Source organism: Lutra lutra, chromosome 7 (genome assembly GCF_902655055.1).
Source record: "Lutra lutra chromosome 7, mLutLut1.2, whole genome shotgun sequence".
NCBI classification, from domain to species: domain Eukaryota; kingdom Metazoa; phylum Chordata; class Mammalia; order Carnivora; family Mustelidae; genus Lutra; species Lutra lutra.
In genome coordinates, this window is record NC_062284.1 from 100,080,020 (window position 1) to 100,091,479 (window position 11,460).

An 11,460-nucleotide genomic window follows, 5' to 3' on the forward strand; every position below is an offset into this window, starting at 1 on the left:
TGTCACTGCATACAAATTTGTGTGTGCCGTGCGTATGCATATATGTACACGTATGCATGTATAATATATGTACAACAGACATTCATGCATATATTAAATTTTAAACTTCACAAGCCTATCAGGCAAGTGCCATTATCATTCTCATTTAACAGATCCGGAAACCGAGGCATGGAAAGTTTAATAATTTCCCCAGACTTGAGGGTGTATGTTTGAGAATAAGCAAATGTATGGCAAATAAAACCATTGGAATGAATAAGAATGTTGGGGAACGTTTGACTATACACAACAAAATGGCTGCAAATGGTTCCCAAGACAGACTAGGAAGCAAATATTCAAAATTTGGGGGGGGGCGCAGAAAGAAGGGAACATCAGCCACAAATAACCTGAACCGCCATATCTTGGCTGAATCCCAAACAGTTTCACATACAAACTTATAATTTCCACGTCAGGCTACATATGTGTGTGTGTGTGAGAGAGAGAGAGAGAGAGAGAGACAGAGAAGTAGTGATTTGGTATATACCACAAGTTTTACAAGGCTTTGAGTTCCTTCATTTTCAAAATCAACCTAAAACCTCAACACCTAGAAATGGTCTGACCTCCCTCAACTTCAGGGAGGCCCTGAATGGGAAGTTTGGATTTTAAATGTGTCCTCAGTATCCCTCCTGAACTGGCTGGTTCCTTCCCTGCAGCAGCCCTGAGAGCTGTTCTTTTCCCAGAACAATCTCTTGAAGCTGGATGATCACCCTCTCGCACCCACCTGAGTAACATGGCTTTTGGATCTCTTGATTCTCTTGAATTCCTCTCCCCACCTCCTTTTTTAAGCCAGGAAAAGAATCAGGAATTCCCATTCTTGGGTGAACAGGTACCAAGGTCAAAGAACACGCGGATTCTACTTCTGGGGCTTTTATATGTCTTTCTTCAAGATGTCTGAACATTCATTATAATTCAGGTAGGATACTCAGACTGCCAAATTTCACTTGGCAACGATAAATAGAGCTGTGGTTTTCTTTGTTCATCAGATTTTTCTGTGATTCTCTATAATAGCTCAAGGTTTTTTTATTTTGGCTTCTAAAATTCAGATATGCCATAAAACATCATGTAAGTTTAAGGTGTGTCACTGAACCAAACGAGAGTTTGGCTCCCCAATGCACAGCAAGTCAATAAAAATGGACACCAAGCTTTTGCAGAGAAGAAAGAGAGCTTGTTTGTTAATGTGGCCTCACCCAGGAGAAAAAGGAGCTAATGCTCAAAAGTCCTTAACTCCCTGATGGCTTGCAAGTGGAGGGGTTTTAAGGGCAAAATTTGGGCAGGGATCTTTTGAGAAGCTGGATACTGTTGATGGGATGCCCATGATATCGTCCTAACAGGTTCTCTGGTACTGCTTTGTCTGGTCCTTTGAGGACTTTGGCTCTCAAGAGACTTGGAATCTGAGAAGATTTCTTTATATTAGAGAATTCATTAGGACACTTGGTGACTATATCTCTAAGGTCGTGCTTGTTAACTACTGGTAAGTTAGTGGGGTTGCAATTCCTCTAGGTTCCTTGGTCGTTTGGGCTGAGCTTGGGGGTGATAGGACATCTAGCGTTAATTCTTCCACTTGAAGGGACAAGATGGGATGCCAGCTTCAGGTGTATAGGACATGTTGGTTTGTTGTGTTTATAATGCAGTAGGATTAGCTAACACCTCTATCACATCACATAATTATCACTTCTTTTTTTGTGGTGAGAACAATTAAGATCTAGTCTCTTAGCAACTTTGACGTTTATGATACAGTATTATGGCTGTGTTCACTGTTCTGTGTGTTAGCTCTCCAGAACTAATTTATTGGCTAATTGCTAGTGTGTACCCTTAACAATATCTCCCCAATTTCCCCACCCCAAGCCCATGGTGACCGCCATTCTAATTTCCACATACATGAGTTTGGCTTTTTTAGGTTCCATGTGTAAGTGATGTCATACAGTATTTGTTTTTCTCTGTCTGTCTTACCTCACATTTAGGGCTCAATTTGTGAGAATTTATGGTAATTAAACTAAGAGGCCAAAGCACTGAGTTCTGTTTCCACTTGGCCAGTAACACTCCGTGACCCATCCAATGGCTTCCTCGCCTTTTTTTTTTTTTTTCGCTAAAGTACTTCAACCCGGCAACTGTGTGTTGAAAGCTTAATGTACACAAGTGTCTGTCATGTGAGAGATTAGAAGTTTAAAAATTGGTCCTTCACCACAGAGTTTGAGAAACATGGGGTTTAGAGAATTTGGGGTCTTTAGCATCATATAGCATTACCTGTGAAGCAGAACTGGAAAAGAAAGCTTGAACTGATTGATTGAGTCATGTTGTGGACGATGACTTTTTTTTTTTTTTTTTTGCAATTTTTTTTTAAGGTGATATAAGCCTATTTGGGGGCTCCGAGAAGGCCAAGAGAGAGAAAAGGATGGGAGAAGGATCGGAAATGTATGAAATCTTCTGAATTTTATGATGGCTCTAATTTTTATGTTTTTTCATCCATCAGTACGTCAGACAAAACACTTTAGACAAAACGGATCTGAGGTCTTCACGTGGGCCACCAGGTGCCAACTTCAGTGTAAGCAGGTAGGGCTGATTTACTGTGTTTCATTGGCTGTGGCAGAGAATCAAAGCTGTGGTCCCAGGGGTCCCAGCATCCATGGGAATGGGGTTCCTGTCACTTAGATGGGGCAGGAGCCCTGAGATGTTCCCAAACAATGGAGGGCAGCAAGACACAGAGTAGCCAGAGACCCGGTAGTGGGCATAAGGCAGGCAGAGCAGTGATTGTGTACCAACAAAGAGTGGCCAGAGATGAGAACATCCCAGTGGAGGTCAAGGAGAACGTTGAACTGATCTGCCACTTGCCCCTCACTCCTTAGCATTTTAGAACCCCCGCCCCCCCATATTTAGGTGCACCCCTTAGAGAGATCCTACATGTGACTTAGCTTCTACTTTGGTTAGAAAGGAGGTTCAAAGCAGAAAACAGGTTCACAGCGATGCTTGGAGCAGACAGGCTGGGATGTACTTTATTTCTCAGGGGCCCTATCAAAGAGGCCCACATCAAAAAACCCAAATCCTAAATATTTCCTGACTCTGATGCAAGGGTGTGTAAATGACAGCAGCTGCCAGAAAGTTGGGCTCATTGGGAAAAAAACTCAAACCCTCATTAACAATCTCAATTATTTATTCCTATGTAGTCATTAGTGGGACTGATGAAGTCAGGTCTCAGGTTCCAGCAGTGCTGCCAGCAGACTGCCTGATTTTAACTGGAGAGGAAAGGAGAGGAGAGACGGCCTGTCCCCTGCATTTGCTAACACCCATGCCCAGCATGGAATATTAGGTACCAAGCACTAACTTCCTAGGAGGCTGCTTGCTGTTCTCATTTGCCAAAACTAAAATCAGGAATGACCCAGCAAACGTGAAAAATAGAGACAGTGTTCAAGTGTTAGAGGAAAAAATTTGCCCTTAGTATTCAGTGTTGCAGTGCCTTGGCAGTATTTTCCAGGAGCTCTGTAAAAGGAAAAGCATACAGGAAAATTACCATGCTTTTCCTGAGCCCAGGAGAGGAATGGGGACCAACATCTCACTGGGAAATAGGAAAATCTGTTTGAATTAAGAGGCACAGTGGGAGAGCTGGGAAATAGTGTGTCCTGACTGATCCCAGCTGTTCTAATGTTCTCTTTCTCTCAGCCTTAGAATTTATTTTTCTACATTTGAAAAATTACCCAGATAGAAATCCAGCTCTTCCAGCAATGCTGAATAATACGTGGGTGAGGTAGGGAGGCAAATAGTTCATGGGAATGACTCTTACTCACCCACAGTGATGGCTGAAAGAGCGTAAAAGGTTACTGGCAACAGCTAATCCCCTCTTGATAGATTATGATGTCCTAGAGATTGGGCGTAACTTGCATGGTCACCCACCCAGTGCCTTACTGGTCTCTGACTGTCATTCTTTCCTGGCTACAGTCTGTTCAGCACGCAGTAGCCAGAGGGATCTTAGAACCCATGTCACAGCTTGCCTTCTCCATTTAACCCCTTCATGGACTTTCTGTTAAACTGAGAATGAAACCCAGACTTCTGGCCATGTCCTCCAAGGTCCTGCTGGCCTGAGTCAAAGAAAAGCAAAGCTGGACACTAATTAGAGTGGTTGGGACAGATTTTAATCAATAATGACTACCACAATAAGAAAAATGGGTCCATCCTGAACTGAACTCAACCTGGGTTTGTAGAGGTGAATGGGCCAATGAAGGGCAGGGAGAGGGGACCAACCGGGTCTTAGTACAGTCACGAAAGTGACAGATTACAAAGAGATAGTAGAAATGTGGTTAGGCCAGCAGTGTCTGCTGGCTGGCAACTCTCCATGTTCGGATTGTATCTTTCTGTGGAATGGAGGGGCAGGGGCCCCGTCCTTGAGTGACGGCTCAGGAACAAACAGTAAAGTTTTTTGACAACCTTGGGTTTTCTTAAGCAGGTGCATTAAAGTGGGGAGGCAGGAGGCCGGAGTCATTCTAGGGATGAGGCCATGAGCTGGTAGAAGCTGGTCTTCTTCCACCAAGGTTGAGGGCTAGTCGAGAAGAGGGCTCAGAGGACCCTGGCTAGAGTTTGGCCACAGTGAGGGTCTTTGTCACTTGCCCTTCCCTTGTCATCATGCCCTCCTCCCTGAACACAACTCCCAACTCCCCCCTTGCTCACTGCCTTCCTGCCACGCTGGTGTGCCTTCACTTCCACAGTGAAGTGTCCAGCCCTTCCTACCAAATGGCCTTTGTGCTCGCACCGGTTTGTGTTTTTTCCCCTTCATTTTTACATCTTATAACAGCTCATATCCAATGACTTAGCCTAAATGACACCTCCTCCAAGAGGTCCCCTCTTACCACCCTATCTAAAGTAGTCCCATCATGTTCATCTCCATCTCTTCTGCCTGTTGCTGTTGTTTCCAGTCCCCCTGTTGGGTTGTAAACACCATGAAAGTGAGCATCAGGTCTGTCTTCATCATTATAATCTTAAGGGTCTAGCATGGTACATAACAGGGGCTCAGTAAATATCTGCTGAAAGAATGAATGAATGCTCTTGACCCTCACCCAAGTCTGACTTCCTCCGAAACTGCACTAATTTGACAAAATCCAACCTAACCTGGCTCAGGCACCCAAAGGAATTTATTGGTCTATGTATCTCAATGTCATTTGAGTACAGAATAATTCTGTGAAGTTTTGAAGCCAAAGGGAGAGAATCTTGTGTTCCTGCATCCAAATAGGATTTTTCCTTAAATGTCCTCCTTTGTGAGAGCCTGTGTGAGGTCCGGGCCAATCTAGAGGAGTTCACCACCCACTGCCTTCTTTGCTGCTTGCTGGCTGAGTTCCAGGGCTGTGGTTCACAGGAAGGTACCTAGGAAGTTTGGTCCCAGAGTGAATTTGGAGCCTACCCAATAGGACAGTGCCTTTTACCAGATGATCATCGTCCTTTGAGAACCCTGACCTTCCAGCTTGACCAGCATCCCTGCAGTAGTAGCCCTAGGCCAACTCCCAGCATCCTGGAGAAAGACCTGTTCTCAGAAATTTGAAAACAAGGGAAATGGCTAAGCCTTTGTGGCTGCCTCTGAGAGTTAGCTAATCTGCCTGAGTGCTCACTGGGGTGATGAGGGGAGGGATGGAGTGGCAGTGGGAGCCTGTAAAGCAGACTACCTAAATTTGACCGTATGTTAGTTACTATATGAGATCGTAATCTCTCCCTTCTTACCTGCTTTCAAGCCCTCAAAGGTGGCTTTTTAATAGCTTTAAGAAGCCTCCACAGAATTCTGTCCCCCAGATATTGACTCCATTGCCCTGCCCTGCCTCTCCAAACTCTCTCCTCTCTGCCTTTTGGGACATGATGGATTCCTTGTACCATTTATCATTCCAACCACTTTCTCATGAAAACTTTTCCATGACTCTCACCTACCCACTCAAATGGTTATACTGGGTTTTCCTGCAGTCATCACCCCTCATGGCTTCTCAGGGAGCTCATGCTAGTGGTTTCAACTACAATTTGACATGGATGGCTCTCCCATGGACCTCTCTAGTCTGGACCATGCTCTCAAGCTCAGTCCTGGGTCTCAGGAGTGTGTATGGGTGTACAAGAGAAGACATGGTTTTCCCTCTACCCTCCGAGGTCTTGGTTGAGATCCCAGGAACAAAAAGATGAACAGGAGAAAACAGTTCACAGGAATACCTTGTTTTATTGTGCTTCTTTATTACCCTTCACAGACACTGCAGGGTTTTTTTGTTTGTTTTGTTTTTTGTTTTTCTTAAATTCAAAGTTTGTGGCAACCTAGCCTCAAGCAAGTCTCTCAGCACCGTTTTTCCAACTGCCTCTGCTCACTTCATGTCTCTGTGTCACGGTTTGGTAATTCTCACAATATTTCAAACTTTTTCATTTGTTCGTTATGGTGACCTGTGGTCTGTGATCACTGATGTTGCTGACTGTTTCAGGGCACCTCAAATCGTGCCACAGAAGACGGCAAACTTAATTGACAATGTTGTTTACGTTCTGACTGCTCTCTACCGACCTGCTGTGTTCCTGTCTCTCTCCTGCTCCTCAGGCCTCCCTATTCCCTGAGGAACAACAATTGTGAAATTAGGCCAACAGTCAGCACACGATGGTCTCTAAGTGTCCAAGTGAAAGCAAGAGTTGCATGTCTCTCCCTTTAAATCAAAAGCTAGAAATGGTTAAGCTTCGTGAGGAAGCTGTGTTGGAAGCAGAGGTGGGCTGAAAGCTAGGCCTCCTACATCAGTTAGCCAAGTTGCAAATGCAAAGGAATAGTTCTTGAAGGAAATTTAAAGTGCTTCTCCAGTGGGCACATGAATGACAAGAGAGCAAAACAGCTTCGTTGCTGATGAGGAGAAACTTTCAGTGGTCTGAATAGAAGATCAAACCAGCCATAGCATTTCCCTAAGCCAAAGCCTAATCCAGAGTCAGACCCTCGCTCTCTTCAGTCCTGGGGAGGCCGAGTGCAGTGCGGAGGCTGCAGAAGAAATGTTTGAAGCTAGCAGAGCGTGGTTGTGATCTACTCCTGGGGAAGAAGTTGTGAAGGAGTTGAAATGATAACCCAGGATTTAGAATATGACACAGACTTAGTTGGTAAAGCAGCAGCAGGGTTTGAGAGGACCGAGTCCAATTTTGGAAGAAGTTCTAATGGAGATAAAATGCTATCAAACAACAAGCATGCTACGGAAAAAAATTATTCATGAAAGAGGAGTTAGTCAATGTGGTAAACTTCATTGCTGTCTTAGGTTAAGAAGTTGCCACAGCCACCCCGACCTTCAGCAACCACCGCCCTGATCAGTCAGCAGCCACCGCCCTGATCAGTCAGCAGCCATCCATGCTGAGGCAAGACCCTCTACCAGCAAAAAGAAGTGACCTGATGGTCACATTTAGTTGGTGGTTAGCATTTTTTAACTAAGGTATTTTTAAATTAAGATTATACATTTTTAGGGGCACCTAGGTGGCTCAGTTGGTTAAGCATCTGCCTTCGGCTCATGTCATGATCGGGTTTCTGGGCTGGAGCCCGGCATGGAGCTCCCTGCTCAGCAGAGAGTCTGCTTCTTCCTCTTCCCCTCCCCCCAGCTCATGCATGCACACTCCCTTCCTCTCTCTCAAAATCTTAAAAAAAAAAAAAAGATTATACTTTTTTTTTTAGACAAAATGCTATAGCATACTCAATGGGCTACGGTATAAACATAACTTTTGCATGCACTGGGAAATAAAAATAGTCATTCGCCTCACTTTATCATGATATTTGCTTTATTGCAGTGGTCTGGAATCAAACCTGCTATATCTTCGAGGTATGCCTGTATTAGTACATGCAGCACACATCACACAGCAGAAAGCCAAATCAAAAGTAAACAAAATGGAAGCTTCGAATTCCAGCTCATGTAGCATCCTCAACAAGGCACAGTATGTTTGTAAAGAAGTGACAGGACAAAGCAGCTGTAGTCTCCAAGGGCAGCAAACCGTGGGAAGGTAAATCTATGAGCAGAAACAAATGGAGTAAGGTTTGTTGGCAGATTCCTCTGTTGCATCTCTGGGCTGCTAGGAGTCTGTCTCTGTAAAAAGAGAATTTATGCCCTGTCTTTAGGTACAAAAGGGGGAGATTTTGATAGGTTTGCTCCTTCTAATTGCTTTCAGCTCAAAATAACGTTTGTGTTATAACAGCATATATAGAGATTTCCTACATAGGCTCCCATCACCTCAAATTCAACTTGAACTTGATTCCCGAGCCTCCCCAGCTGGTTCACTTCTACCAGTGCTCCTGTTCCTATGCCTGCACCCACTGTTCTTCAAACCTGTGACGTCTGACATTTCCAAGGTCACCTTTAAGCCATCTTATCTCCTTCTCACTCCTCATTGAGTCCCACCAATTCTGTAGGTCATCTCTTTTAGCTCTTCCTGGAGTCTGTCCTCATGTTAGGACTGCTTCAGTTTTGTTTTGTTTTAAGATTTTATTATTAAGTAATCTTTATACCCAACATGGGACTCAAACTCATAACCCTGAGATCAAGAGTCACATGCTCTACTGACTGAGCCAGTCAGGTGCCCCAGGACTATTTCAGCTCTAGGTGACAAAACCCAACCCAAACCGGTGCAAGCACTAAAATCGGGTTCACATATCTGAAAAGCTGGGTGTAGGCCCTCACAAGACATTTTCAGAAATTGCCTTTCTCTCTTGGTCTGTTTTCTCTTTGTTTTCATTATCAGGCAAGCCTTTCTCCTGCCCTGTAAAATATGGAAGATGAATGCTTCATGATCCTTGTATGACTAAGGAAATTCCTATTCATTCCTGTTCTGTTTCTACTATTCAAATTGAGCTCTACTGGCTTGCTTTTTGCTTTTCATGCTAAATCATGCAATTCCAGTGCCTGATCTAAATTAAGAAGAAAAAGAAAAAGCAAGTCCTTGTAATTAACAAAAAGGGTCTCAGAAAGAGATGGAGATGTTTGCTCGTTGGTAGGCCCGGAGGAGGAAAGACCTCTTTACATTTACAACCTGTTAAAAAAGATCTGATTTAATGGGGCGTTAAACTGATAACATTCATTAGAACATCAAACTTGTTTTTCTGTATAATATAGAGACTTCTGTGTGTATTCTTAAGTGTTACCAACTTGTTCTGTTCACTGTCTTTGGAAGAATAATTCAAACAATGGGGTCTAGTAAAACAGCTAAGACTTAAAGAAATGTTGCAAAAATAACCTTCAAAGAATAACCTGTGTCTCTGATTTGTTATCTTACTTGATAATGTGTTGGCCTGGTAATAATGGTGAAATTGCCAGTCCAGCATTTATGAAACCATGTGAACTCTTACAAATATTTTCGGGTTTTTGTGTTATACGGTTTCTGCTACAACTACTCCACTCACTCGGCCCTTGTGGCACCAAAGCAGCCAATAAGCAAATGGGTGTGGCTAAGGTCCGTTACCACTTTATTTAAGGATGCTGAAGTTTGAATTTTATACAACTTCCCTGAGCCATGAACTACTATTCTTCTTGTGATTTTTCAACTATTTAAAAATCTATAAACCTTTCTTAGGTCACATTTGCCCCAAGTGCTTGATCTCAAACAGTCTTCCTCCATTCATTCATGTAGCTAACTCCCTTATCTCCTTCAAGTCTCTGCACTGTCCTTTCTTAATGAGGCCTAACCTGACCATCCTGTTTAAAACTGCAACCTGCATCATTTCCCACTGCCCCCCATGGTCCCGACCTCTACTCCACACTCCTCTTACTTCATTATGATTTTCCCATAGGACTTACACATTCTAAAATACTAAATAATGTACTTATTTATAATAATATTATCTTCCCTTGCCAGATGGCAAGCTGTCTGGGGGCAGGGGTTTCCGTGTATAGGTTCACAGGTGCATCCAAAGTATCTGGAAGACTGTCTGGCACACAGATGAGACTTAGCAGCTTTGCTGAATAATTAAACAGATAGATTCATGACCCATCAAACCCCAGATCAACTGCTAGGTTGAAGTTCAGGTTAGTTGATGGTAAAAGTTGGTTTCTCCTTCCTGAAGGATAGAGGGGTTAGTCTTCAGAAATGAAATTGTCTATGCTTCAGTTCCCGTTGGACATTTCATTCAAGATAGGCCAAAGGACTCCTTCCAATGCAGGAAAAAAAGACAAAAGACTTTTTGTAAAAAAGAGATTGAATACTTAGAACCCATTATACTTCTTTTCCAAAATTAGCTTTATCCCCTACTCAAGTCTGGTGGGTCCCTTCAGCACTCTGTCTGAATCCTCTTCCAACTGCTCTACAGTTGGGGGTAGTTGGGGCTGATGACCAGAGACAGTTCCAAATGGCTGGAAACTTAGGGCCCTGAAATAAACAAAGTCAGGTACAAACAACTTAACTTTTTGTTGTTTTGCATTAAAGGGTCAATTCCAGGAAACAGATCTTAACAACTGTTTTTTCTCCACATGTTCAAGAAATCCATTATTTGCAACTGCATGTAAACTTTCCTTTATTATTTTCCCTTCTTTGTCTGGTTCACTTTTTTCTTCTTTTTTTTTTTCCCCCACTAGTATTTCATTAATTATATAACCAGCATGTACCACAGTATATGCCTATTGCTGCAGCTTTGATCAAATTTCAGCTGAGGCAAGACAGTCTTGAAATTGGTTTTCCTGATTCTTTGAGCAGCTTAGTTGGAAAACAAAGATTGTCTCACTGTGCCTCATTAAAGCTGTACAGGTATCCCCTGATTTTCAAAAGTTTGCATTACATTACTTCACTATTTTTTTAAAAGATTTTATTTATATATTTATTTATTTGAGAGAGAGAGAGAGAGAGAATGAGCAGGAGAGGGGAAAGATTTAAGGGAGAAGCAGACCCCCTGCAGAGCAGGGAGCAGGCTGGGGAACTTGATCCTGGGACTCCAGGATCATGACCTGAGCTGAAGGCAGTTGAGCAACCATTACAAAAGACCTCTGTCAGCCCCTTTTTTTTGCTAACTGAAAGAAAGGGGATTTTTGCTTTTACAATAAAAGGCGAAAAACAAAAATAGTTTGCAACATTTGTTTTGCAGTGAGCCATCCTAGAGACAGCAGCAACAGGGGCACCACCAAGCCCCCTTCCCCAGGAACTACAGTCAAGCAACTCTGCATCAAGCCTCAGCTCTTTGAACTATCTGTGAGCATCTGTGCTTTATTTTAGTTTATTTTGTACATTCATTAGTGAGATGTGTTTTAAGGTATCAGAAAAGCCTAAGAGAGGTCATTTTTGAGGTCTGGGAACACTTAAAATTTTTTTTCCATGTAAATTAATGGTAAATACTTCTTTGCTTACACCATTTATAGCTTATGAAAGTTTTCAGAGGAACACTCTACTTTTAGATGGTGGGGGAAACCTGTATTTTGATCTGAAAGCACACTTTGTATTTCCCATGAATTATTACTTTCTAACTCTAGATTATAAGTATTTATTTAC